Source organism: Arachis hypogaea, chromosome 2 (assembly GCF_003086295.3).
Source record: "Arachis hypogaea cultivar Tifrunner chromosome 2, arahy.Tifrunner.gnm2.J5K5, whole genome shotgun sequence".
Taxonomy (NCBI): Eukaryota; Viridiplantae; Streptophyta; class Magnoliopsida; order Fabales; family Fabaceae; genus Arachis; species Arachis hypogaea.
Genome location: NC_092037.1, coordinates 43,227,037 through 43,254,521, shown reverse-complemented (window position 1 = coordinate 43,254,521; position 27,485 = coordinate 43,227,037).

Below are 27,485 nucleotides of genomic sequence, written 5' to 3'. Positions count from 1 at the left end.
GAAGACAGACAAGCTAAGGCACTGTGATTTCCAACCCCCATGATAAGCAAAAATGAAGATGTCAAGCTAATGACAATAAAAGCGCGCTTGTTGGGAGGCAACCCAACCTGAGGTAGTTGTCTTTTTCTTAGCTTTTCAATAAAAATGTTGAATAATTGGTATGCATTGCAAGGAGCTAAGTTTGGTGTTGCACACCAAAACAATTTGAGGGAGAATGAAAACTTCTAAGTTTGGTGTTCCACCAAAAATATCATTTAATACATTCTCACCTCTTGCATGATTCTAGCTCCAAGCAATCAAACACATATTCAACTGTTGAATTGTTTTTCTAGCTTTTATCTCATTAACCTTTAGCAAGGATACATGGTTCCAAATATGGTTGACTTGTTGCATCTGAGGCAGTGGCAAACAATTAAGTTTGGTGTCCCTACACCAAAATCAATCCACGAACCACACTCAGTTTATACAAACTAACCATATGATTAAGGGCTTGAGAAGCAAGCAACTTTGAGGATTATGCAGGACATTAGTTAACAATTGAAGATATTATGCATCCTAACGCAAAGAGAACACAACAGAAGGAAGAATCAAAGGGCTGCAACTTCAAAGGTTGTATCTGAACTTAATCCTTGCTGCTGTGTATTGTTTTGAACATGGGAACCATTGTTTGTCTTGCTAGAGTGTGTATCTAGTTGCAAGTGAAATTGTTTGCTAAAAATGCTAAGTCTGCATAATGCTTGTATCCATCACTTAGCTTTAAATATTGCTTTGTTTCCCATATGCTTAAATAAAAGAGTTTGGTTTGAATTGAAAAGTAAAATATCCAATGTTGCATAAGTATGAATGGAAGTTGGTGGTGGTATATGTGTTTGATCAAATGCATGACTCATGAAATAAGTGTTGCATAATATCATTCTCATTCAATTGTGAGTTAGCTTGCTGTTACAAAAACTCTTATCAAGAATGAAACCACCTTGGTAACAAAAACAGAAAGAAAAGGAAGAAAGAAAAAGCCAAAATGGCAAGAAAAACAAAGAATAAAGGTTGGACACCAATAGCTTGAACCTTAGGACATATGCCTGTGGTGTTCTTGTACTAAGATCTGCTTGGATGAGTAAGTTCTAAGGGGTATTTTGAAACCCGGTCACTTAGATCAACTGATTTGGGATGGCCAATTGAAAATCCACAATAAAGAGCAACTTAGATACAGAACATTTAGTAATCCAAAGAGATGCTGGGCATCAATGGTCCTAGGAAGAATTAATGAGCCAAGTGTCTGTGGTGGAAAGATGTTGAGCAAAAAGAAAAGAAAATAAAGCCAAAGGCTATGCTGCAGCATTTGACACCCAACCTATAAAAGAATAATAAGCTTGTTAAGCTTTGTAAGCCAAGAAAAGTTAGCAAGGGAGGAATCAAAAAGTGAGTCTTATAACAGCAAGTTTAGCAAACCTTTGATGCAAAATGTATATTATGTAACAAGAACAATAACTTGAGTTGTCATTGTCTGCATAAATGCCCCATAGATCAAGTTCTGCTATCTGCATAATAACGATAAGTATCCTTTTCTCATTCATTTCATTTACTCTTAGTTTTGAGGCTTGCTTGGGGACAAGCAAGATTTAAGTTTGGTGTTGTGATGACAAGTCATCATATACCCATTTTTCAAGCTAATTTCACTTGTTTTGTTAGCATTTATGCACTTTCTTGTATCCTAAGTAAGTGATTTGGAGTGAAAATGCATAACTTCTTTAAATCAAGCAACCACCATGAAATTAATGTTAAATCATGAGGTTTAAGCTAATTTTAATTGAATTTTAATTGATTTATAAGCCTCTTGAATTTAGTGATACTTGGAGTGTTGTTTTGGTTTATTATAGGTGAAGGAAAGAAAAGAAAAGGAAAAGCGTGGCCTAAGAAGTGTAGCCCAAGGAAAGGAAAGCGTGGCAAAGGAGAGAAGAAGCGTGCCGCATTGCAAGGGGAGGAAACATTGCCCTCCACAAGGGCAGACTGCCCTCTAGGAGGGCAACATAAGGAAACCAAACAATGAAGGCAACTCTGCCCTGCCCACTACAAGGGCAGAGCACAAAATGGTGCCTTGGAACCAAGAGGAAGAGAACATTGCCCTGCCCTTGTGGAGGGCAGAATCGGGCTCTCCAAGGAAGAAATTCAAAGGAAAATGTCACCCATGCATGCTACAAGGTTCGAACAAGGAACCATGAGGAAGCCAAGAACTAAGGTTGAGTGCCGTGCCAAGAAGCCAAGAAAAATATTGTAGCGTGTGCCCCAGCCGTGTTTCGAACACGGGGTGTGGAAGTGGCAACTCTGCCCTGCCCTTGGCGCGGGCAGGGCAGCATTTGGACTGGCGCACCACACACAAAATTCTGGCGCACCAAATCCTACCCTGGCAGCACCACGCACGCATCTGGCAGCACCACGCACGCATCTGGCAGCACCAACCTTTCCTGCCCTGCCCTTGGCGCGGGCAGGGCAGCATCTGGCGCACCAAAATCAATTCTGGCGCACCAATCTTCAACCCTGACAGCACCAACGCGCGCACTCCTCAACCCTGGCAGCACCAACTTTTCTGCCCTGCCCTTGGCGCGGGCAGGGCAGCATCTGGCGCACCAAGGGCGCACCAAACTCGCACCATGCCGCACCACGCCGCACCAGCTCGCACCACCATGCATCAATTTTCTGCCCTGCCCTCCACAAGGGCAGGGCAGCCTCCTGGGAGTGATTTTCATGGGCCGAAAATCCAAATTAAATTCCCATTTTAATTCATTTCTTCACCAAATCAAAAGCCCATCCAAATCCCAAAATCCAAGAATAGAAAGTGTATAAATAGAAGCTAGTTTGATGTAATTAGGACTTTTTAGGTTTTACCTTTTTACTACTTAGACTTTTTACCTTGGCTATTGAATTTTACTTTTACTTTGGCACTTTCTTTGAGCTTTCTTGAGAGACTTGACCGAGAGCTAAGAGGATCAAGGGAGAATTGATTGATCTCCTTCCTCATTTTTCTTGGGCAATTCTACTCTTCTGTTTCTGAGTTTTGGGTGTGTGAAATTGGGGAAATTCTGTCCCAATTCCCATTCAAACTCTTTTCAATTTGTTTTCTGCATAATTCAATTTCAATTCTGTTCTTCTACTGCTTTCTCTTCAATTTTTTGTCAATTTCTTTGTGAACTTGGATCTAAGAAGGTAAATAGAGATCTAGGCTCTGCTACCTAGTCTCTTGAGACCTGAGACCCAATTTTACTTTTGGTTCTTCTGTGAACCTTTGCTGCATTTTATTTTCCTTCTGTTTGAATGCTATTTGCTTCTGATTCAATTTCTGTTCGATTAATTATTGCAATTTACTTTCTCTTTGTTTAGATTCTGCAATCCCATTCCTCAATTCCCTTTTATATTCAAGCCATTTATCTTTCTTGCCATTTAAGTTACTGCAATTTAAGTTTCTTGCACTTTAAGTTTCAGTCATTTATTTTCTTGCTCTTTAAGATTCTGCAAATTTACAATTCTGTTCTTTAATTTACTGCACTTCTCCCTTCCCCCTTTACATTTACTGTCATTTACTTCTTGTTAAACACAATTCACTCAACCAAAACTTGATTCGCTTGACTAAATCACCCACTAAACTAAAATTGCTCAATCCTTCAATCCCTGTGGGATCGACCTCACTCATGTGAGTTATTATTACTTGATGCGACCCGGTACACTTGCCGGTGAGTTTTGTGTTGGATCGTTTTCCACACATCACTGGGGCTGAGACTAAAGCTTTCCACGTGTAGAGGCCTTTCTTGGCGTCAAACTCCAGGTTATGACGTGTTTTGGGCGTTCAACTCCGGATCATGACGTTTTTCTGGCGTTTAACTCCAGACAGCAGCATGAACGTGGCGTTTAACGCCAAGTTACATCGTCTATCCTTGCGCAAAGTATGGACTATTATATATTGCTGGAAAGCCCTGGATGTCTACTTTTCAACGCCGTTGAGAGCGCGCCAATTGGACTCCTGTAGCTCCAGAAAATCCATTTCGAGTGCAGGGAGGTCAGGATCCAACAGCATCAGCAGTCCTTTTTCAGCCTAAGTCAGATTTTTGCTCAGCTCCCTCAATTTCAGCCAGAAAATACCTGAAATCACAGAAAAACACACAAACTCATAGTAAAGTCCAAAAATATGATTTTTGCCTAAAAATTAATATTATTTTACTAAAAACTAACTGAAACATGCTAAAATCTACATGAAATTACCCCCAAAAAGCGTACAAAATATCCGCTCATCAGTATCCTTCAAGTAAGGCGCAATTTCAAGCCACGTTAAGCGTGCCTCCCTACGAAGCAAGTGGTTCCCATTCATCAATTGAAGACGCGTGGATTGCTTTAATTAATTCTGATTTAAATTTTATTTTTTATTTTAAAATAGAAAAAGATATTATTTTAGTTTTAGAAAATAGATTTTAAATTAATTAGGAGTAGATATAAAAAGAAAAAACTTTTCTTCTGGAGAATTATTCCATCTCATCCCAAATTTACAGTTTACCAGAATCCTAGTTTTCACTCTGAACCATGAGCAACTAAACCTCCACTATTAAGGTTAGGAGCTCTGTCTATTGTATGGATTGATTCTGTTGCTTGTTTTTTCTATTTTAATTCATGTATTGATTCATATAATTCATGAATTGTTTTCGTTCTTTATTTATTGAAATTGGGTGGAACGGAAGTATGACCCTCTTTCTAATTGAGTTCTTGTATAACTTGGAAAAGCTCTTTACTTGAACAACAGCTTGAAAACATATTCTCCTAAATTTCTAATTATCTGGATTTAATGGGCTACGTGACATATAATCTTCTTATCTTTAGGTAATTAGGATTTTTGTGGCATAATAACTAGAATTAAACTTCACCCTCTAATTGGAATTAATTGACCAAGGAATTGGCAATTGATGAGAGTTAGAGGAGACTAAAAAGGTCTAAGAAATTAGGGTTTAGTCACATATAGTTTTCCATGAATTAAATCTTACATGATTAAAATAAATTAATAAGAAAAGTCAATCCGGAAAATAGATAACTCTGAAGCCTTAACTGCTTTCTCCATATTTTATTCCCAACTTATTTATTGCCTGTCTTCTGATATTCTGAGTTTCCTGTTTAATGCTTTTTGAACTCTCAACACCATTTTCTGTTTGTCTAACTAAGTAAATCAATTAACCATTGTTGCTTAGTCCATCAATCCTCGTGGGATCAACCCTCGCTCACCTGAGGTATTACTTGGTACGACCCGGTGCACTTGCCGGTTAGTTTGTGGCTAGAAATTCCGCACCAACGACGTGTACGCATGACAGACGCATACGCGTGGATAGCAAAATGCCAAGCAACGCGTACGCATGACCCATGCGTACGCGTCACTGCTCGCATGTGACCTCATTAAAGTGAAAATGCTGGGGGTAATTTCTGAGCTTCCCAGGCCCAAATCCAACTTATTCGAAGGACTATTTCATGCAGAATTGAAGATTGGACAAAAGGGGAGCACTTATGGTAGTTATGATGAGCCTTTAGTTAGTTTTCGAGAGAGAGAAGCTCGGTCTTCTCTCTAGATATTAGGTTAGGGTTAGGTTAATCTCTCTTAAATCTAGGTTTAATTTCATGTTTTCATCTACTTTTCCTTTACAATTTCTTGTTCTATTGTCTTGATTTCTATCTTTTCTCTTGTTAATTTCTCATTTTGGTTATGTTTATGTTATGAACACTCTTGTCAATTTCAACTTCCATTTAATGCAATTTCATATTTCATGTTCCCTTATTGTTTAATTGCTTTGTTATTATTATTTCCTTGCAATTGGTAGTTGTAGATTTACAATTCTTGCAATTTTATTACACTTTCCTTTTATGCCTTCCAAGTGTTTGATAAAATGCTTGGTAGGATGTTAGAGTAGATTTTTCTCCTCTTGGCTTGGGTTGAGTAATTGGAGACTCCTGATTTATCAAACTCTTTTGTTGATTGATAATTGGAAGTTGCTAGTTGACTTGAATGCCACTAAATCTAGTCTTTCACTATGATTTGACTATGACTTGTGGACTCAAGTTGATTGTATCCACTTGACTTTCCTTCATAGTTAGAGGTTAACTAAGTAGGAGCAATGGACAATTCTTGTCACAATTGATGATGATAATGAGGAAAGGACTTCTAGTTCTCATTCCTTGCCAAGAGCGCTCTTAGTTGCTAGTTTATTTCCTTTGCCATTTACATTTCTTGTACCTTATTACAAAAACCCCAAAATATTCCTTCATAGCCAATAACAAGAGCACTTCCCTGCAATTTTTTGAGAGATGACTGATGAGTGGATATTTTATATGCTTTTGGGGGGTAATTTCATGTAGTTTTTAGTATATTTTAGTTAGTTTTTAGTATATTTTTATTAGTTTTTAGGTAAAATTCATATTTCTGGACTTTAATATAAGTTTGTGTGTTTTTCTGTGATTTCAGGTATTTTCTGGCTGAAATTGAGGGAGCTGAGCAAAAATCTGATTCAGGCTGAAAAAGGACTGCTGATGCTGTTGGATTCTGACCTCCCTGCACTCGGAATGAATTTTTTGGAGCTACAGGAGTCTAATTGGCGCGCTCTTGATTGGGTTGGAAATTATACATCCAGGACTTTCCAACAATATATAATAGACCATACTTTGCTCGAAGATAAATGACGTAAACTGGCGTTTAACGCCAGTTCCATGTTGCATTCTGGCGTTGAACGCCAGAAACCGGTTGCAAGTTGGAGTTAAACGCCAGAAATAGGTTACAACCGAATGTTTAACTCCAAAGACAGCCCAGACACGTGTGACGCTCAAGTCTCAACCCCAGCACACACCAAGTAGGCCTCAGAAGTGGATTTCTGCACTATCTATCTTAGTTAACTCATTTTCTGTAATCCTAGGTTACTAGTTTAGTATTTAAACAACTTTTAGAAACTTATTTTGTATCTCATGACATTTTTAGATCTGAACTTTGTAGTTTTTGATGGCATGAGTCTCTAAACTCCATTGTTGGGGGTGAGGAGCTCTACAGCGTCCCAACAAACTAATGCAATTATTTCTGTTTTCTATTCAAACACGCTTGTTTCTCTCTAAGATGTTCATTCGTACTTAACCACAATGAAGCCTCATCACCATTCTCAATCTATGAACGCGTGCCTAATAACCACCTCCGTTCTACCTTCGATTAAATGAATATCTCTTGGATTCCTTAATCAGAATCTTCGTGGTATAAGCTAGAATCTATTGGCAGCATTCTTGAGAATCCGGAAAGTCTAAACCTTGTCTGTGATATTCTAAGTAGGATTCAGGGATTGAATGACTGTGACGAGCTTCAAACTCACGAGTGTTGGGCATAGTAACAGACGCAAAAGAATCACTGGATTCTATTCTGACATGATCGAGAACCGACAGATGATTAGTTGTGCTGTGACAGATCATTTGGACCATTTTCACTGAGAGGACGGATGGTAGCCATTGACAACGGTGATCCACCAATACACAGCTTGCCATAGGAGGAACCTTGCGTGCATGAAAAAGAAGACAAGGAGAAAGTAGAGATTCAGAAGACAAAGCATCTCCAAAACTCCAACACATTCTCCATTACTGCGTAACAAATACTCATTTCATGCTCTTTCACTTTTTACAACTGAAACTAAAGAACCCTATTGGTATCCTGACTAAGAATAATAAGATAACCATAGCTTGCTTCAAGCCGGTAATCTCCATGGGATCGACCCTTACTCACGTAAGGTATTACTTGGACGACCCAGTGTACTTGTTGGTTAGTTGTGCAGAGTTACATAGTGTGAGTGTAGTTTTCGTGCACCAAGTTTTTGGCGCCGTTGCTGGGGATTGCTTGAGTTTGAACAACTGACGGTGAATCTTGTTGCTTAGATTAGGAAAATTTTGTCTTTTGGGTCAAAGTCTTTTATTTTCTTTTCAAAAATTTTTCAAAAATATTATTTTTTTTTCATTTTTAGTTTTTTTGTGAGTTTAGTGTCATGTTTTAAGTTTGGTGTCAATTGCATGCTTTTTTGTCTTTTAATTTTCGAATTGCATGTTCTTTGTTCTTCCTTGATCTTCAATTTGTTCTTGTCAATTTTTCTTGTTTGATCTTTGGTTTGTCTTGTTTTGTGTATTTTCTTGTTTTTCTTGTGCATTTTCAAATTTTTAGTTTTCAAAAAAATTTTATTTATTAAATACCTTACTAAAACACGTTAAATTTATAGCTCCGTTAGCTAGAGCGTGGGTTATATTCTTGGCAATTAGGTATCTTCCTTTAAAAACTTTTTCAAAAATAATTTTTCTTTGATTAAATCTTGTGTCAAACTTTAAGTTTGGTGTTCTCTTGTTAATTTTTCTTTAGTTTTCGAAAATTTTAATTTGGTTTTCTAAAAGTTTTAAGTTTGGTGTTCTTTCTTTTGTTCTTGGTGTTCTTGTGAGTCTTCAAGGTGTTCTTGAGTCTTCTTTGTGTTTTGATCTTAAAATTTTTAGGTTTGGTGTGCCTTGGTGTTTTTCCTCCAAAATTTTCGAAAACAAGGAGCATTGAATTTAAAAATTTTAAGTCTTGTGTCTTTTGTGTGTTTTTCTCCTTCATAATAAAATTCAAAAATAAAAAATATCTTTTCTAACTATTTTCAAGCAATTATTTTGAATTTTTTTTATAAAAATTCAGATTTCAATTTCAAAATTTTTCAAATCTTATCCTTTTAAGATTTTTAAAAATCACATCTTTTTCAAAAATATCCTAACCACTTTCTCTCTCCTCACTTTTTCGAAAATTTTTAAAATATTTTTTTAAATTTTATTTTTATTTTTTATTTTAGTTTTTATTTTATTTTATTTTATTATCTTGAAAATTATTTTTTTTATAATAAAATAAATCCACATCATCTCCCTTTCTCCATCATGGACCTAAGTGGAAATGAACAGTCCAGAAGGACTCTGGGGTCATATGCTAACCCCACTATTGCTTCATATGGGAGTAGTATATGTATACCCTCCATTGGAGTTAGTAGTTTTGAGTTGAATCCTCAGCTCATTATCATGGTACAGTAAAGTTGCCAGTATTCCGGTCTTCCACAGGAAGAACCTACAGAGTTTCTGGCACAATTTTTACAAACTGCTGACACAGTACATGATAAAGAAGTAGATTAGAATGTCTACAGATTATTACTGTTTCCATTTGCTGTAAAAGACCAAGCTAAGAGGTGGTTAAATAACCAACCTAAGGCTAGCATAAGGACATGGAAACAGCTGTCAGAAAAATTCCTAAATCAATACTTCCCTCCAAAACAGATGACACAGCTAAGGCTGAGCATCCAAGGCTTTAAGCAAGGAGATAATGAATCTCTTTATGATGCCTAGGAGAGATACAGAGAGATGCTAAGAAAATGCCCCTCTAAAATGTTTTCAGAGTGGGTGTAGTTAGACATCTTCTATTATGGGCTTACAGAGAAAGCTCAGATTTCTCTAGACCACTCAGCTGGTGGATCTATCCACATGAGAAAGACAATTGAAGAAGCTCAAGAGCTCATTAATACAATTGCCAGAAATCAACATTTGTACCTAAGCAGTGAACCTTCTAAGAAAGAAGAGGCTAAAACAGTAACTGCTGAACTCAGTCCTGTAGAACAAGTTACTGAATTTAATCAGCACTTAGATTTTCTAACAAAACAACTAGCCGAATTCAAGGAGATACTACAAGACACAAGAACGGCTAATATGAACATGGAAGTACATTTGAAGCAAACAGAACAGCAGTTATCAAAACAAATAACAGAAGAGTGCCAAGCAGTTCAATTATGAAGTGGGAAGACATTAAATACCTCACTTTAAGGAAGCAGGAAGCCAAGAAATGAACAAACTGCTACCCAAAATCCCTCTGAGGACAGTAAGAGCCCGAAGAGGAATAATTCCGGCGTTCAAACGCCAGAAAAGGGTAAAGGGCTGGCGTTAAACGCCTAACCCATGCTCAGTTCTGGTGTTCAAACGCCACAAACAGGCAGGGAAGTGGCGTTAAACGCCCAAAGGAAGCTCAGTTCTGGCGTTAAAATGCCAGAAACAGGTAAGGAATTGGCGTCCAACGCCAATCTAGCTTCCAACCCTGGCATTCAAACGCCAATGGGGGATCAGACACATACAAGTGCTGATAGCAACCACTCTAAGAAGGCTTTCCCAACCACCTCTGTAGGAAATAAACCTGCAACAACTAAGGTTGAGGAATACAAAGCCAAGATGCCTTATCCTCAGAAACTCCACCAAGTGAAACAGGATAAGTAATTTGCCCGCTTTGCAGACTATCTCAGGACTCTTGAAATAAAGATTCCATTTGCAGAGGCACTTGAGCAAATACCCTCTTATGCTAAGTTCATGAAAGAGATCCTAAGTCATAAGAAGGATTAGAGAGAAACTGAAAAAGTTTACCTCACTAAAGAATGCAGTGCAATCATTCTGAAAAGCTTACCAGAGAAGCTTAAAGATCTCGAAAGCTTCATGATACCATGCACATTAGAGGGTACTTGTACCAAGAAAGCTCTATGTGATCTTGGGGCAAGTATCAACCTAATACCTGCATCTACTATCAGAAAGCTTGGTTTGACTAAAGAAGTCAAACCAACCTGGATATGTCTCCAACTTGCCGATGGCTCCATTAAATACCCATCAGGAATGATTGAAGAAATGATTGTCAAGGTTGGGCCATTTGTCTTTCCCACTGACTTTGTGGTGCTGGAAATGAAGGAGCACAAGAGTGCAACTCTCATTCTAGGAAGACCTTTCCTAGCAACCGGACGAACCCTCATTGACGTCCAAAAAGGGGAAGTAACCCTGAGAGTCAATGAGGACGAGTTTAAGTTCAATGTTGTCAAAGCTATGTAGTATCCAGACACCCCAAACGACTGCATGAGCTTTGATATTATTGACTCTCTGGTAAAAGAGGTCAATATGATTGAGAGTCTCGAATCAGAGCTAGAGGATATCTTTAAAGATGCTCAGCCTGATCTGGAGGAACCAAAGAGAATAATAGAACCTCTGAAAATCCCTCAGGAAGAGGAGAAACCTCCTAAACCCGAGCTCAAACCATTACTACCATCCCTGAAATATGCATTTCTGGGAGAAGGTGACACTTTTCCTGTAATCATAAGCTCTACCTTAGAGCCACAGGAAGAGGAAGCACTAATTCAAGTGCTAAGGACACACAAGACAGCTCTTGGGTGGTCCATCAGGGATTTTAAGGGCATTAGCCCAGCCAGATGCATGCACAAGATCCTATTGGAGGATGACGCTAAGACAGTGGTTCAACCACAGAGGCAGCTGAATCCAGCCATGAAGGAGGTGGTGCAGAAGGAGGTCACTAAATTACTAGAGGCTAGGATTATTTATCCTATTTCTGATAGCCCCTGGGTGAGCCCTGTCCAAGTCGTCCCTAAGAAGGGTGGCATGACAGTGGTTCATAATGAAAAAAATGAACTGGTTCCTACCAGAACAGTTATATGGTGGCATATGTGTATTGATTACAGAAGGCTCAATACAGCTACCAGAAAGGATCATTTTCCTTTACCATTCATAGACCAGATGCTAGAAAGACTAGCAGGTCATGAATACTACTACTTCCTGGATGGATATTCAGGTTATAATCAAATTGCAGTAGATCCCCAGGATCAAGAGAAAACAGCATTCACATGTCCATCTGGAGTATTTGCATACAGAAGGATGCCATTTGGTCTGTGCAATGCACCTGCAACCTTTCCAAGGTGCATGCTCTTTATTTTCTCTGATATGGTGGAAACATTTCTGGATGTCTTCATGGATGACTTCTCAGTATTTGGAGACTCATTCAGCTCCTGTCTTGACCATCTAGCACTTGTTCTAAAGAGGTGCCAAGAGACTAACCTGTTTTAAACTGGGAGAAATATCACTTCATGGTGATTGAAGGAATTATCCTTGAGCACAAAATTTTGAACAAGGGAATAAAGGTGGATCAAGCTAAGATAGAGGTAATTGAAAAATTACCACCACCTGCCAATGTTAAGGCAATCAGAAGCTTTCTGGGGGCATGCAGGATTCTATAGGAGATTTATAAAAGATTTTTCAAAAATTGCAAAACCTCTGAGTAATCTGCTAGCTGCTGACACGCCGTTTATCTTTGATAAGGAGTGTCTGTAGGCGTTTGAGACTCTGAAAGCTAAGCTGGTCACAGCACCATCATCTCTGCACCAGACTAGACATTACCATTTGAACTAATGTGTGATGCCAGTGACCATGTCATTGGTGCAGTGTTGGGACAAAGCATGACAAGCTTCTGTATGTCATTTATTATGCCAGTCATGTTTTAAATGATGCACAGAAGAACTATACAACCACAGAAAAAGAGTTACTTGCAGTGGTTTACGCCATTGACAAGTTTAGATCTTATTTAGTAGGATCAAAAGTAATTGTGTACACTGACCATGCTGCTCTTAAATATCTACTCACAAAGCAGGATTCAAAACCCAGACTTATAAGATGGGTGTTGCTTCTTGATGAGCGGATAATTTGTACGCTTTTTGGCATTGTTTTTAGTATGTTTTTAGTATGATCTAGTTAGTTTTTAGTATATTTTTATTAGTTTTTAGTTAAAATTCACTTTTCTGGACTTTACTATGAGTTTGTGTGTTTTTCTGTGATTTCAGGTATTTTCTGGCTGAAATTGAGGGACCTGAGCAAAAATCTGATTCAGAGACTAAAAAGGACTGCAGATGCTGTTGGATTCTGACCTCCCTGAACTCGAAGTGGATTTTCTGGAGCTACAGAAGCCCAATTGGCGCGCTCTCAACGGCGTTGGAAAGCAGCCATCCTGGGCTTTCCAGCAATATATGATAGCCCATACTTTGCCAAAGATTTGATGGCCCAAACTGGCGTTCAAAGTCACCCTCAGAATTCCCAGCGTTAAACACCGGAACTGGCACAAAGTGGGAGTTAAACGCCCAAATTGGCACAAAAGCTGGCGTTTAACTCCAAGAAGAGTCTCTACACGAAAATGCTTCAATGCTCAGCCCAAGCACACACCAAGTGGGCCCGGAAGTGGATTTTTATGTCATTTACTCATCTCTGTAAACCCTAGGCTACTAGTTCTCTATATATAGGACCTTTTACTATTGTATTTTTATCTTCGGATCTTTGGAATCTTTTGTTCTTTAGATCTTTAGATCACTTTTGGAGGCTGGCCTCACGGCCATGCCTAGACCTTGTTCTTATGTATTTTCAACGGTGGAGTTTCTACACACCATAGATTAAGGTGTGGAGCTCTGCTGTACCTCGAGTATTAATGCAATTACTATTGTTCTTCTATTCAATTCCGCTTGTTCTTGTTCTAAGATATCACTTGTTCTTCAACTTGATGAATGTGATGATCCGTGACACTCATCATCATTCTCACCTATGAACGTGTGACTGACAACCACCTCCGTTCTACCTTCGATTGGGTGAATATCTCTTGGATTCTTTAACCGGAATCTTCGTGGTATAGGCTAGAACTGATGGCGGCATTCAAGAGAATCCGGAAGGTCTAACCTTGTCTGTGGTATTCTGAGTAGGATTCAATGATTGAATGACTGTGACGTGCTTCAAACTCCTGAAGGCGGGGCGTTAGTGACAGACGCAAAAGAATCACTGGATTCTATTCCGGCCTGATCGAGAACCGACAGATGGATAGCCGTGCCGTGACAGGGTGCGTTGAACATTTCCACTGAGAGGATGGGAGGTAGCCACTGACAATGGTGAAACCCTTGCTTAAGCTTGCCATGGAAAGGAGTAAGAAGGATTGTATGAAGGCAGTAGGAAAGCAGAGAGACAGAAGGGAGCAGCATCTTCATACGCTTATCTGAAGTTCCTACCAATGAATTACATAAGTATCTCTATCTCTATCTTTATGTTTTCTTCGTATATCACCCCATATCCATTTGAGTTTGCCTGACTAAGATTTACAAGGTGACCATAGCTTGCTTCATACCAACAATCTCTGCGGGATCGACCCTTACTCGCGTAAGGTTTATTACTTGGAAGACCCAGTACACTTGCTGGTTAGTTGTGAAAAGTATTGATCACAATTTCGTGCACCAAGTTTTTGGTGCCGTTGCCGGGGATTGTTGAGTTTGGACAACTGACGGTTCGTCTTGTTGCTTAGATTAGGTATTTTTTCTTCAGAGTTCTTAAGAATGAATTCTAGTGTTTCAAGGTGATGTTCTTATCATCACCAAAGCTGATTGATCTTCATCAATTTAGCTCTTGAATGCAATGTTCTGCTGAAGCTTGGCTAGCCATGTCTAATTTCTTTAGACTAAAGCTTTAGACTAACATTGCATGATTCCTGGAATTCTCATTAAGAATTTTGATACCTTTATTTTCTTTTCCACTTTATTTTCGAAAAAGCACAAAAAAATTTACAAAATCATAAAATCCAAAAAATTTCTTGTTTGAATCTAGAGTCTCATTTTAAGTTTGGTGTCAATTGCATGTTTCTGTTCTCTTTTCATTCATGCTTGTGTCTTCATTAATCTTCAAGTTGTTCTTGATGATTTCTTACTCTGATCTTTGAATTCTCTTGACTTGAGTGTTTATGTGTCTCATATGCATTCTCATTAGTGTCTTATTCTAAGTTTGGTGTCTTGCATGCATTGCTATTTGATTTTAGTTGCATTTTGACTATTCCTCACTATTAAAAATCCGAAAATATTTTCAATTTGTGTCCTTTCAAGTCAATAATACAGAGAATTGAAGATTCAGAAAATACTGCAGAGGAATTGCACAGAAAAAGCTGGGCGTTCAAAACGCCCAGTAAGGAAGACAGACTGGCGTTTAAACGCCAGCCAGGGTACCTGGTTGGGCGTTTAACGCCCAAAAAGGTAGTGTTTTGGGCGTTAAACGCCAGAATGTGCACCATTCTGGGCGTTTAACGCCAGGATGGCACAAGGGGGAAGATTTTGTTTTCAATGCCAATTTTTTCAAGTTTTCAAAATCTTTTCAAAATCAAATCTTTTTCAAATCAAATCTTTTCAATCAAATCTTTTTCAAAAACAATTCCTTTCTATTTTCAAAAATACTTGCTATCAATTAATGATTTGACTCAACATTTCAAGTATGTTGCCTTTTCTGTTGAGAAAGGTTTAATGTCTGAATCATATCTTTTTTTGATAGCCAAGTCATTAATTTTTAAAATCAAGTCTTTTTAAAATGTTTTTCAAATCATATCTTCTCAATCACATCTTCTTAAAACCAATCATATCTTCTTAACCACATCTTTTTCAAAATAACTTTCAATCAAATCTTTTTAATTTCTAATTCAAAATCTTTTTCAAAAAAAAAAACACTTTACTTCTTTCCCACTTTTATTTTCGAAAATCAAGTAGTGTTTTTCAAAATGTTTTCAAAATCTTTTACTTAATTTTCGAAAATTGCTTCCCTTCTTCTCACATCCTTCTATTTATGGACTAACACTATTCTTTAATGCAAAATTCGAACTCCATCTTCTTTGATAAGTTCAAATTTTCTACTTCTGTCTTCCATTTTTCTTTTCCTCTGACACCTCAAGGAATCTCTATACTATGACGTAGAGGATTCCATATCTCCTTGTTCTCTTCTCTTTCTTATGAGCAGGAGCAAGGACAAAAGCATTCTTGTTGAGGCTGACCCTGAACCTGAAAGGACCTTGAAGCGAAAGCTAAGAGAAGCTAAGGCACAACTCTCTGTAGAGGACCTAACCGAATTCTTCAAAGAAGGAGAACACATGGCAGCCGAAAACAACAACAATACCAACAATGCAAGGAAGGTGCTGGGTGACTTTACTGCACCTACTCCCGACTTCTATGGGAGAAGCATCTCTATCCCTGCCATTGGAGCAAACAACTTTGAGCTTAAGCCTCAATTAGTTTCTCTAATGCAAAAGAATTGCAAGTTCCATGGACTTCCATTGGAAGATCCTCATCAGTTTTTAGCTGAATTCTTGCAAATCTGTGACACTGTCAAGACTAATGGGGTTGACCCTGAGGTCTACAGACTTCTGCTATTCCCTTTTGCTGTAAGAGACAGAGCTAGAACATGGTTGGACTCTCAACCTAAAGAAAGCCTGGACTCTTGGGAAAAGCTAATCAATGCCTTCTTGGCAAAGTTCTTTCCACCTCAAAAATTGAGTAAGCTTAGAGTGGAAGTCCAAACCTTCAGACAGAAGGAAGGAGAATCCCTCTATGAAGCTTGGGAAAGATACAAACAATTAATCAAAAAGTGTCCCTCTGACATGCTTTCTGAATGGAGCATCATAGGTATTTTCTATGATGGTCTCTCTGAACTATCCAAGATGTCTTTGGATAGCTCTGGTGGAGGATCTCTTCATCTGAAGAAGACGCCTACAGAGGCTCAAGAGCTGATTGAAATGGTTGCAAATAACCAATTCATGTACACTTCTGAAAGGAATCCTGTGAACAATGGGACTAGTCAGAAGAAAGGTGTTCTTGAGATTGACACTCTGAACGCCATATTGGCTCAGAACAAAATATTGACTCAACAAGTCAATATGATTTCTCAAAGTCTGTCTGGAATGCAAAATGCACCAAGCAGTACTAAGGAAGCTTCATCTGAGGAAGAAGCTTATGATCCTGAGAACCCTTCAATGGAAGAGGTGAATTACATGGGAGAACCCTATGGAAACACCTATAATCCTTCATGGAGAAATCATCCAAATTTCTCATGGAAGGATCAACAGAGACCTCAACAAGGTTTCAGTAATAATAATGGTGGAAGAAACAGGTTTAGCAATAGCAAGCCTTTTCCATCATCTTCTCAGCAACAGACAGAGAGTTCTAAGCTGAATAACTCTGACTTAGCAACCATGGTCTCTGATCTCATCAAAACTACTCAAAGTTTCATGACTGAAACAAGGTCCTCCATTAGAAATTTGGAGGCACAAGTGGGTCAGCTGAGCAAGAAAATTACTGAACTCCCTCCTAGTACTCTTCCAAGCAACACAGAAGAAAATCCAAAAGGGGAGTGCAAGGCCATCAATATGGCCGAATTTGGAGAGGAGGAAGAGGCAGTGAACACCACTGAGGAAGACCTCAATGGATGTCCACTGGCCTCCAATGAGTTCCCCAATGAGGAACCATGGGAATCTGAGGCTCAAAATGAGACCATAGAGATCCTATTGGACTTACTTCTGCCATTCATGAGCTCTGATGAGTATTCTTCCTCTGAAGAGGATGAGTATGTCACTGAAGAGCAAGTTGCTAAATACCTTGGAGCAATCATGAAGCTAAATGACAAGTTATTTGGAAATGAGACTTGGGAGGATGAACCCCCTTTGCTCACCAAAGAACTGGATGACTTGTCTAGGCAGAGATTACCTCAAAAGAGACAAGATCCTGGGAAGTTTTCATTACCTTGTACCATAGGCACCATGACCTTTAAGAAGGCCTTGTGTGACTTAGGGTCAAGTGTAAACCTCATGCCTCTCTCTGTAATGGAGAAGTTAGGGATCTTTGAGGTGCAAGCTGCAAAAATCTCACTAGAGATGGCAGACAATTCAAGAAAACAAGCTTATGGACTTGTAGAGGATGTTCTGGTAAAAGTTGAAGACCATTACATCCCTACTGATTTCATAGTCCTAGAGACTGGGAAGTGCATGGATGAATCCATCATCCTTGGCAGACCCTTCCTAGCCACAGCAAAGGCTGTGATTGATGTTGATAGAGGAGAGTTGATCATTCAAGTGAATGAAGAATCCCTGGTGTTTAAGGCTCAAGGATATCCCTCTATCACCATGGAGAGGAAGCATGAAGAGCTTCTCTCAAAACAGAGCCAAACAGAGCCCCCACAGTCAAACTCTAAGTTTGGTGTTGGGAGGCCACAACCAACTTCTATGTTTGGTGTTGAACCCCCACATTCAAACTCTAAGTTTGGTCTTGGGAGGTTCCAACATAGCTCTGAGCATTTCTGAGGCTCCATGAGAGTCCTCTGTCAAGCTAATGACATTAAAGAAGCGCTTGTTGGGAGGCAACCCAATGTCGTATTTCATCTATTTTCTTTTGTTATTTTATGTCTTTTGTAGGTTGATGATCATGAGAAGTCACAAAATCAATGAAAAAAGAAAAAAATAGAATGAAAAACAGAAAGAAAAACAGCACACCCTGGAGGAAGAACCCACTGGCGTTTAAACGCCAGTGAGGTTAGCTGTTGGGCGTTTAACGCCCAGTCTGGCACCATTCTGGGCGTTTAACGCCAGAAAGGGGCACCAGACTGGCGTTAAACGCCAGAAAAGGGCAAGAAGCTGGCGTTAAACGCCAGAAATGGGCACCAGCCCGGCGTTTAACGCCAGAATTGGCTAAAAACGCAATTTTGCTTGCCATTTGGTGCAGGGATGACTTTTCCTTGACACCTCAGGATCTGTGGACCCCACAGGATCCCCACCTACCCCACCACTCTCTCTCTTCTTCTTCACTCATTCACCAATCACCTCAACACCTCTTCCCCAAAAACCCTTCACCTATCAAATCCCATCTTTCTCTTCACCACTCACATCCATCCTTCGTAAAACCCCACCCACCTCACCATTCAAATTCAAACCACTTTGCAATCACACTTTTGCAATTCCGCACAACTAACCAGCAAGTGCACTGGGTCGTCCAAGTAATACGTTACGTGAGTGAGGGTCGATCCCACGGAGATTGTCGGCTTGAAGCAAGCTATGGTTATCTTGTAAATCTTAGTCAGGATATCAATAATTATCAGGATTGATTGTGAGAAGTAAAAGAACATGAAATAAGTACTTGTTTTGCAGTAATGGAGAATAGGTTGAGGTTTTGGAGATGCTCCATCTTCTAAATCTCTGCTTTCCTACTGTCTTCTTCTTCAAGCACGCAAGGCTCCTTCCATGGCAAGCTGTATGCAAGGGTTTCACCGTTGTCAATGGCTACCTCCCATCCTCTTAGTGGAAATGTTCAACGCACCCTGTCACGGCACGGCTATCCATCTGTCGGTTCTCAATCAGGCCGGAATAGAATCCAGTGATTCTTTTACGTCTGTCACTAACGTCCAGCCCTCAGGAGTTTGAAGCTCGTCACAGTCATTCAGTCATCGAATCCTACTCAGAATACCACAGACAAGGTTTAGACCTTACGGATTCTCTTGAATGCCGCCATCAGTTCTAGCTTATACCACGAAGACTCCGATTAAAGAATCCAAGAGATATCTACTTAATCTAAGGTAGAACGGAGGTGGTTGTCAGGCACACGTTCATAGTTGAGAATGATGATGAGTGTCACGGATCATCACATTCATCTGGTTTAAGAACAAGTGATATCTTAGAATGGAAGCAAGCATGATTGAATGGAAAACAGTAGTAATTGCATTAATCCATCAAGACACAGCATAGCTCCTCACCCCCAACCATGGGGTTTAGAGACTCATGCCGTGGAAGGTACACAAAGATACGTGTAAAGTGTCATGAGGTACAGATACAATGTCAAAAGATCCTATTAATAGTAAGCTAGTAACCTAGGGTATACAGAAATGAGTAAATGACGTAAAAATCCACTTCTGGGTCCACTTAGTGTGTGCTTGGGCTGAGCATTAAAGCTTTCATGTGTAGAGACTTTTTCTGGAGTTAAACGCCAGCTTTCATGCCAGTTTGGGCGTTTAACTCCAATTTTTATGCCAGTTCCAGCGTTAAACGCTGGGAATTCTGAGGCTGATTTGCAACGCCGGTTTGGGCCATCAAATCGCGGGCAAAGTATGGACTATTAACCATTGCTGGAAAGCCCAGGATGTCTACTTTTCAACGCCGTTGAGAGCGCGCCAATTGGGCTTCTGTAGCTCCAGAAAATCCACTTCGAGTGCAGAGAGGTCAGAATCCAATAGCATCTGCAGTCCTTTTCAGTCTCTGAATCAGATTTTTCTCAGGACCCTCGATTTCAGTCAGAAAATACCTGAAATCACAGAAAAACACACAAACTCATAGTAAAGTCCAGAAAAGTGAATTTTAACTAAAAACTAATAAAAATACACTAAAAACTAACTAGATCATACTAAAAACATACTAAAAACAATGCCAAAAAGCGTATAAATTATCCGCTCATCACAACACCAAACTTAAATTGTTGCTTGTCCCCAAGCAACTGAAAACCAAAGTAGGATGAAAAGAAGAGAATATACTATAGACTCCAAAATATCAAGGAAACTTAGCTCCAATTAGATGAGCGGGACTAGTAGCTTTTTGCTTCCGAAAAGTTTTGGCATCTCACTTTATCCTTTGATGTTCAGAATGATTGGCATCTATAGGAACTCAGAACTCAGATAGTGTTATTGATTCTCCTAGTTAAGTATAATGATTCTTGAACATAGCTAGTGTGTGAGTCTTGGATGTGGCCCAAAGCACTCTGTCTTCCAGTATTACCACCGGATACATACATGCCACAGACACATACTTGGGTGAACCTTTTCAGATTGTGACCCAGCTTTGCTAGAGTCCCCAATTAGAGGTGTCCAGGGTTCTTAAGCACACTCTTTTTGCCTTGGATCACAACTTTATTTCTTTCTTTTTCTCTCTCTTTTTTTTCGATTTTTTTTTTGAATTCACTGCTTTTTCTTGCTTCAAGAATCAATTTGATGATTTTTCAGATCCTCAATAACAGTTCTCCTTTTCCTTCATTCTTTCAAGAGCCAACAATTTTAACATTCTCAAAACAACAAATTCAAAAGACATATGCACTGTTCAAGCATTCATTCAGAAAACAAAAAGTATTGTCACCACATCAAACTAATTCAACTAGTTTCAAAGATAAATTCGAAATCCTGTACTTCTTGTTCTTTTGTGATTAAAGCATTTTTCATTTAAGAGAGGTGATGGATTCATAGGACATTCATAGCTTTAATACATGAACTTTAAATTTTATTAATTATGAATTAAGAACAAGACTCAAAAATAGATATAAGATGAGACTAGAAAAAAATAGAAAACAAAAATTTAAATAGGCTCCTAATGATAGAGGTTTTCACAGAGTTAGGACTCAACAACCTTGATTTTGAAAAGTGGATGCTCCCTCAAATTGAGGGGAGAACTTTTGGCGTTTCAGTTCTTGAAGTTCACGCCCCTGCTTCTCTTGTTCTTTCAGCAATTTGCAGAGCATGCAGTTCTGATTCTGCTGTTCTTCCTTCAGTTGCTCCATAGTTTCTTGTAACTTGGTGATAGATGCTTCTAGGCTGGTCCAGTAGTCAATTTTTGGGAATTCAGGGAGGAATTCCTGTGCCCTCCTCTTGATAGAGTTGTCTTGCATTTGTCCTTCCATTGATTTCTTGGTGATTGGATGTTCAATGGGTATGAACTCATCTACTCCCATCTTCACCCCAGCCTCTTTACAGAGCAAGGAGATTAAGCTTGGGTAAGCCAGTTTAGCTTCAGTGGAATTCTTATTTGCAATTGTGTAGATCTCACAAGCAATCAGATGATGAACCTCCACTTCTTTTCCAAGCATAATGCAATGAATCATCACTGCTCTCTTGATAGTGACCTCAGAATGGTTGCTAGTGGGCAATATGGAATGCCCAATAAAGTCTAGCCAACCTCTTGTAATTGGTTTGAGGTCTCCCCTCTTGAGTTGGTTTGGGACACCCTTTGAATTGGTTATCCACTTAGTTCCAGGGAGGCATATGTCCTCTAGAACTTGATCCAACCCTTTATCTGCTCTCACCATTCTCCTATTAAAGGATTCAGGATCATCTTGTAGTTGAGGCAATTTGAAGATTTCTCTTATTTTGCCCAGATGGAAGTAGATAATTTTCCCTCTGACCATGGTTCTGTAAGTATGGTAAGCAGTTCCAGTCATTCTCTGCTTATCTGTTAGCCACAGATTTGAGTAGAATTCCTGAACCATATTTCTTCCAACCTTTATCTCAGGATTGGTTAGAACTTCCCATCCTCTGTTTCGGATTTGCTCTTGGATCCCCGGATATTCATCTTCTTTCAGATCAAATTTAACTTCCGGGATCACTGACCTTAGACCCATTATTTTGTGATAATGGTCTTCATGTTCTTTGGTTGAGAACTTCTCTTGATTCCAAAGATTCTTTGGATTATTCTCTTTCTTTCCTCTTAAATTGGTTTGTTTTCCCTTAGGAGCCATGATCTTGATGAATCTTGACTTAGTGATCACGGAAAAGCACACCAAACTTAGAGGTTTGCTTGTCCTCAAGCAAAAGAAAAGAAAGAAGAGAGAGAAGAGCAAATTCGAATGGTGTGGGGGAATAGGGAAGCCGAACGTGTATATATAAGGGGGGAGAGGAGAGATTTCGAAAATTTGGAAGGAGATTTGAGAAGATATGGAAAGAAATTGAGAGAAAACTGAGTTTTTGAACAAGATTTGGGGAAGATTTGAAAGAGATTTGAAGAATGATTTTGATTTTTGAAGATTTGAAGATGAATGATGAAAATTTGAAATGTGTTTGTGCAGAAAAGTATGGTTCAAAAAAAAGGAAAGTTTGAAAAAATTTAAGCAGAAAGCAAAATCTCTGTCCCCCACCTTTCTGGCGTTAAACGCCCAGAATGGTACCCATTCTGGCGTTTAACGCCCATTTGCTAGCCAATGTGGGCGTTTAACGCCCAGCCAGGTGCCCTGGCTGGCGTTAAACGCCAGAATTCCCTTTGTCACTGGGCGTTTTGCTAAACGCCCAGGATGCTGCACACCTGGCGTTAAACGCCCAGAATGGTGCCCATTCTGGCGTTTAACGCCCAAAATGGCACCCTTACTGGCGTTAAACGCCCAGAATGGTGCCCATTCTGGCGTTTAACGCCCAAAATGCCCCTTATTGGCATTTTTTCGCCAGTAAGCTCTTTTTCTCTGCTTTTTGCACTGAATCCTTCGCCAGTAAGCTCTTTTTCTCTGCTTTTTGCACTGAACCCTTCTGTAACTCTGTGAATTCCCTCATTTTTGATACTTGCCCTTGTAGAAACAAAACATATAACCTGCTAATGACTGGGTTGCCTCCCAGCAAGCGCTTCTTTACTGTCTTTAGCTGGACCTTCACTGAGAATCACTCAAGTCTCAGTTTTGAGCATTCTTACTCAAAATTGTTTTCAAGATAATGCTTGATCCTCTGTCCATTAACAATGAACTTTTTGTCAGACTCAGCATCCTGGAGCTCAACATATCCATATGGTGATACTCCTGTAATCACATATGGACCCCTCCACCGGGATTTAAGCTTTCCTGGGAACAATCTGAGCCTAGGTTGAAGAGCAGAACTTTTTGTCCTGGCTCAAAGACTCTGGTTGACAATTTCTTGTCATGCCACTTCTTTGCCTTTTCCTTATAAATTTTTGCATTTTCAAAGGCATTGAGTCTGAACTCCTCTAGCTCATTTAGCTGGAGCAATCTTTTTTCACCAGCTAACTGAGCATCCATGTTTAGGAACCTGGTTGCCCAGTAGGCTTTATGTTCCAGTTCCACGGGCAGATGACAGGCCTTCCCATACACCAGTTGGTATGGAGAGGTTCCTATAGGAGTCTTGAATGCTGTTCTGTATGCCCACAGAGCATCATCCAAACTCTTTGCCCAATCCTTTCTTCGGGCTATCACAGTCCGTTCTAGGATTCTTTTTAGCTCTCTGTTAGAGACTTCAGCTTGCCCATTTGTCTGTGGATGATACGGAGTTGCCACTTTATGGCTAATTCCATATCTGACCATAGCAGAGTATAGCTGTTTATTGCAGAAATGAGTGCCCCGTCACTGATTAGTACTCTGGGAACACCAAATCTGCTGAAGATGCGTTTCTGGAGTAATTTCAGCACGGTCTTGGTATCATTAGTGGGTGTAGCAATTGCTTCTACCCACTTAGATACTGATGACATGTCATCATATACCCATTTTCTATGCTTTTTCATACAAGAAATTGATGATTTGTGCTTAAATATTGAATGCTTTTTGTACTTAAATGATATATTTTCTTGATATTTTAATTTTATAAATCTTGTAGGAAATAAGAAGAAAAAGAAGCAAAGAAGCACAAAAAAGGGAGAAAAAAAAGAGCTTTGGGGTACACTTTGGAGCCTTAGGCCACGCTTTTAAAAGCGTGGCCCATGACCAAATCAAGGAAGGAAGCAGCCAGCACGATTCTGCCCTGCCCTTGCCAAGGGCAGGATCGTGATGCACATTAAGGATTGGAAGCAAAAGTTTCGCTAAGTTAAAATCTGGGCGCTCACAGCATGACCATGCCTACTTCAAAGGGCTATAACTTGAGCTACAGACGTCCGATTGATGTGCTTCCAGTTGCGTTGGAAAGCTGACATTCAGAGCTTTCCAACGATATATAGAAATCCATATTTGGCGTCCAATTGAGGCGGGAACGAAAGGCATCTTTAAGGGCCAAAAATAAGCAAAAATAAGCCAAGGAAATTAATGAAGCGTGTGCGTCCTCTGTGGTTCGAACACGGGATGAGAGAGTTGGAACATTGCCCTGCCCTTGGCGCGGGCAGGGCAGCATCGTGTGTGTGGCAGCACCATGCACGCACCAATTTCGATCCTGGCGCACCAATTTCCTCCCCTGGCAGCACCAAGCGCGCGCACCAACTCAAATTTGGCGCATCAACTTTTCTGCCCTGCCCTTGGCGCGGGCAGGGCAGCCTCTCAAGCACCACGCCGTGCCAGACTCGCACCAATGGCGCACCAATCCTCGACCACGCCGCACCAAATCCACGCACCAAGCTTCAATTTTCTGCCCTGCCCTCCACAAGGGCAGGGCAGCCTCCTGGGAGCAACATGGGCCAAAATCAACCAAAATTCAAATTAATTCAATTCTTCAACAAATTGAATCAAGGCCAACCAAACCCATTTCTCCTCAAATCCAAAGCAAGCAAAGCCCACTCAACATAACTCAAAGGCACATGAATCAATTAAATTAGGATTTTTATTTTTTATTTGTTTTAATTTCATTTTCATTTTTTACTTTGTAAAGCCTATATAAAGGCATCATTTTCATCTTTGTAGGGAGGCTCGATTGGAAAAAAACGGCTTGCTCCATTAGAGAGCTTTCTCTTTAGTCTTTCTCTTGTTTTGAAATTTTGGATTGAGGTTGGAGGAATTCTGTTCCAATCTTTGATCTGAAATCCATGCTTTGTTCTTCTGCATAATTCAAGAAATTTTGATTTAAATCAAGGCTCTCTTTACTGCTTCCATCTCTATTTCTTCTTCAATCTGTTTGCTGTTGAATCAAGGAAGGGAGTGAGATCTAGACTTGTTTTCTAGTCTCTTTGATTCCCTGAGATCTTGTCTCTTTAAATTTCACAATTGAGCTAAGTTACATTCTGTGTTGCTTCTTCAAGCAATTTTCCATTTCTGTTTAAATCTGCTGCACTTATTTCATCTTTTACTTTTCTGTTTGATTGCTCCTTACATTCTCTTGTTGAATTTTAAATTCCCAGCACCCAAGTCCTTTTAATTTTCATGCAATTTAATTATTCTGCAATTATTCTAAGTGTGCTTATTGCTTTCCTTTTAATTTTCTGCACCCATTCCCCTTTTCATTTAATGCAATTTACATTTCTTGTCATTTAAGATTTTGTCAATTTACTTTTCCTGTTCTTTAAGCTTCCTGCCTATTTACATTCTGCAATTTAAGTTCACTGCTATTTACATTCTGTTGCCACAATTCTCACTTAAATGTTAGCTTGACTAAACTAATCACCCACTAAAATTGCTTGATCCATCAATCCCTGTGGGATCGACCTCACTCTTGTGAGTTATTATTACTTGATGCGACCCGGTACACTTGCCGGTTGGATTTGTGTGTTGGAAATTTATTTTTCCACAAAAACACCATCAAGTTTTTGGCGCCGTTGCCGGGGATTGATTAGATCAACAATGATTAAGTGGGTGAGAAGTCTAGATCAAGCATTTTCTTTATTTTTGTTTTCTGTTTTAGTTTGAAACCAAGGTGTTTGAGTTATTGCCTCACTAAGAAATTCTTTCTATATGACATGAATTTCAAATTTCATTGATGTTTACAAAATACAAATGGAGTTCAACTCATCTTATGGTCAAACAAAATTTTATGGGATATCACCCACCATCACCAATCTCTAATGGAGGTTGGGAATATCACCAGGAAACTTCAAATTCTGGGCACTCCAATTCATGGAGCTATGCTTCAGAACCACAAGATGAGAAAGAAAATCATATGGGATATTTCCCTCCACCACAAAATGATGCAAGTCATGATTCTAATGGTGGCTGGGAAGGGAATTCTAGTGCTCCATGTGATATTCATCCAAAGACATCATCACTTGACCAAACTTCAACAGAAAGCCCCTTTCAAAACTCACCACCCACACAAACTTCCATGAACCACTCAAGGTTCTCAAAGCTTGAGTCCATGTTCAAAAAATATGAGGAGGAGACAAAGAAATTATGGAAAAGAAAAGAAAACTTCTTCACAAACATGGAAGTGCACGTAGCTCAAGTGGTGAGTGCAACGAAAAAGGAGGAAAAACAAGAGGAAGAGGCTACTGCATCAAGTGAAATTGCAAAGAAGGAAGAGGTGGTGGAAACATTTGAACCTAAAACTGCACTTGAGATGACAAGAGAACCTGAACACTCACAACCTCCTCAAACTCCCCTGGACCAAAGATGCTCAACACTGATCGAAAAATATGAAGAGGAGATGAAGAAAGCTTGGGAAAATCAACAAACCTCCTCCATGAAAGAGCTATTAAAGCAAATGTTGAGTGTAAAAGAGGAAGTGGAAGAACAAGCTAGTGAGGAGGATACTCAAGAGAAGTCAAACCCAAGTGAAGCAGAGAAGTACATAGAAGAAAAGCTCATAGAACCACCAATGCAAAAAGCCCTGGATGAATACAAAACTCCAATAATCACACAACAACCAAGTCTTGAATTCCAAGAAGTGAAGGCAACTAACAAAAGCACCAATACTGTCCCTGAATCAGCAAGCAAGCTCAATCAACTCAAATTCAAAAGGAAGCTTGCTGAGAGGAAACCAAGAAAGGGGACAAAAGCTGAAACTTCTCCCCCCTTGAAGTCATTCCTCTTAACCAACTGGAAGAAGAGGAAGAGAGTGAAGAACAACATGTCAAGCTAATGACACTAAAAGAGCACTTGTTGGGAGGTAACCCAACCGTAGGTATAATTTCTCTTCTCTGCTTTGTTTTCTTTCTTTACTTTGTTTAAATTCAATAAATTGGCATATGGTTACATTCTAAGTTTGGTGTTGCCTTGCAACAAATTGTTTTCAATCCTTTTGGATGATTGCATCAAATCAAAAATGAAAGTGACACACCAAGATTCTAAGTTTGGTGTGCCACTTATTTTCTATGCAATTCATTCAAGCAACACTACTTGTTTGCATAATCATAATGCTTCTGCAATTTTATTTTTCTCTTCCGGTTTAACATTTCAGTTTACTTTTTGTTTTATTCATTTACT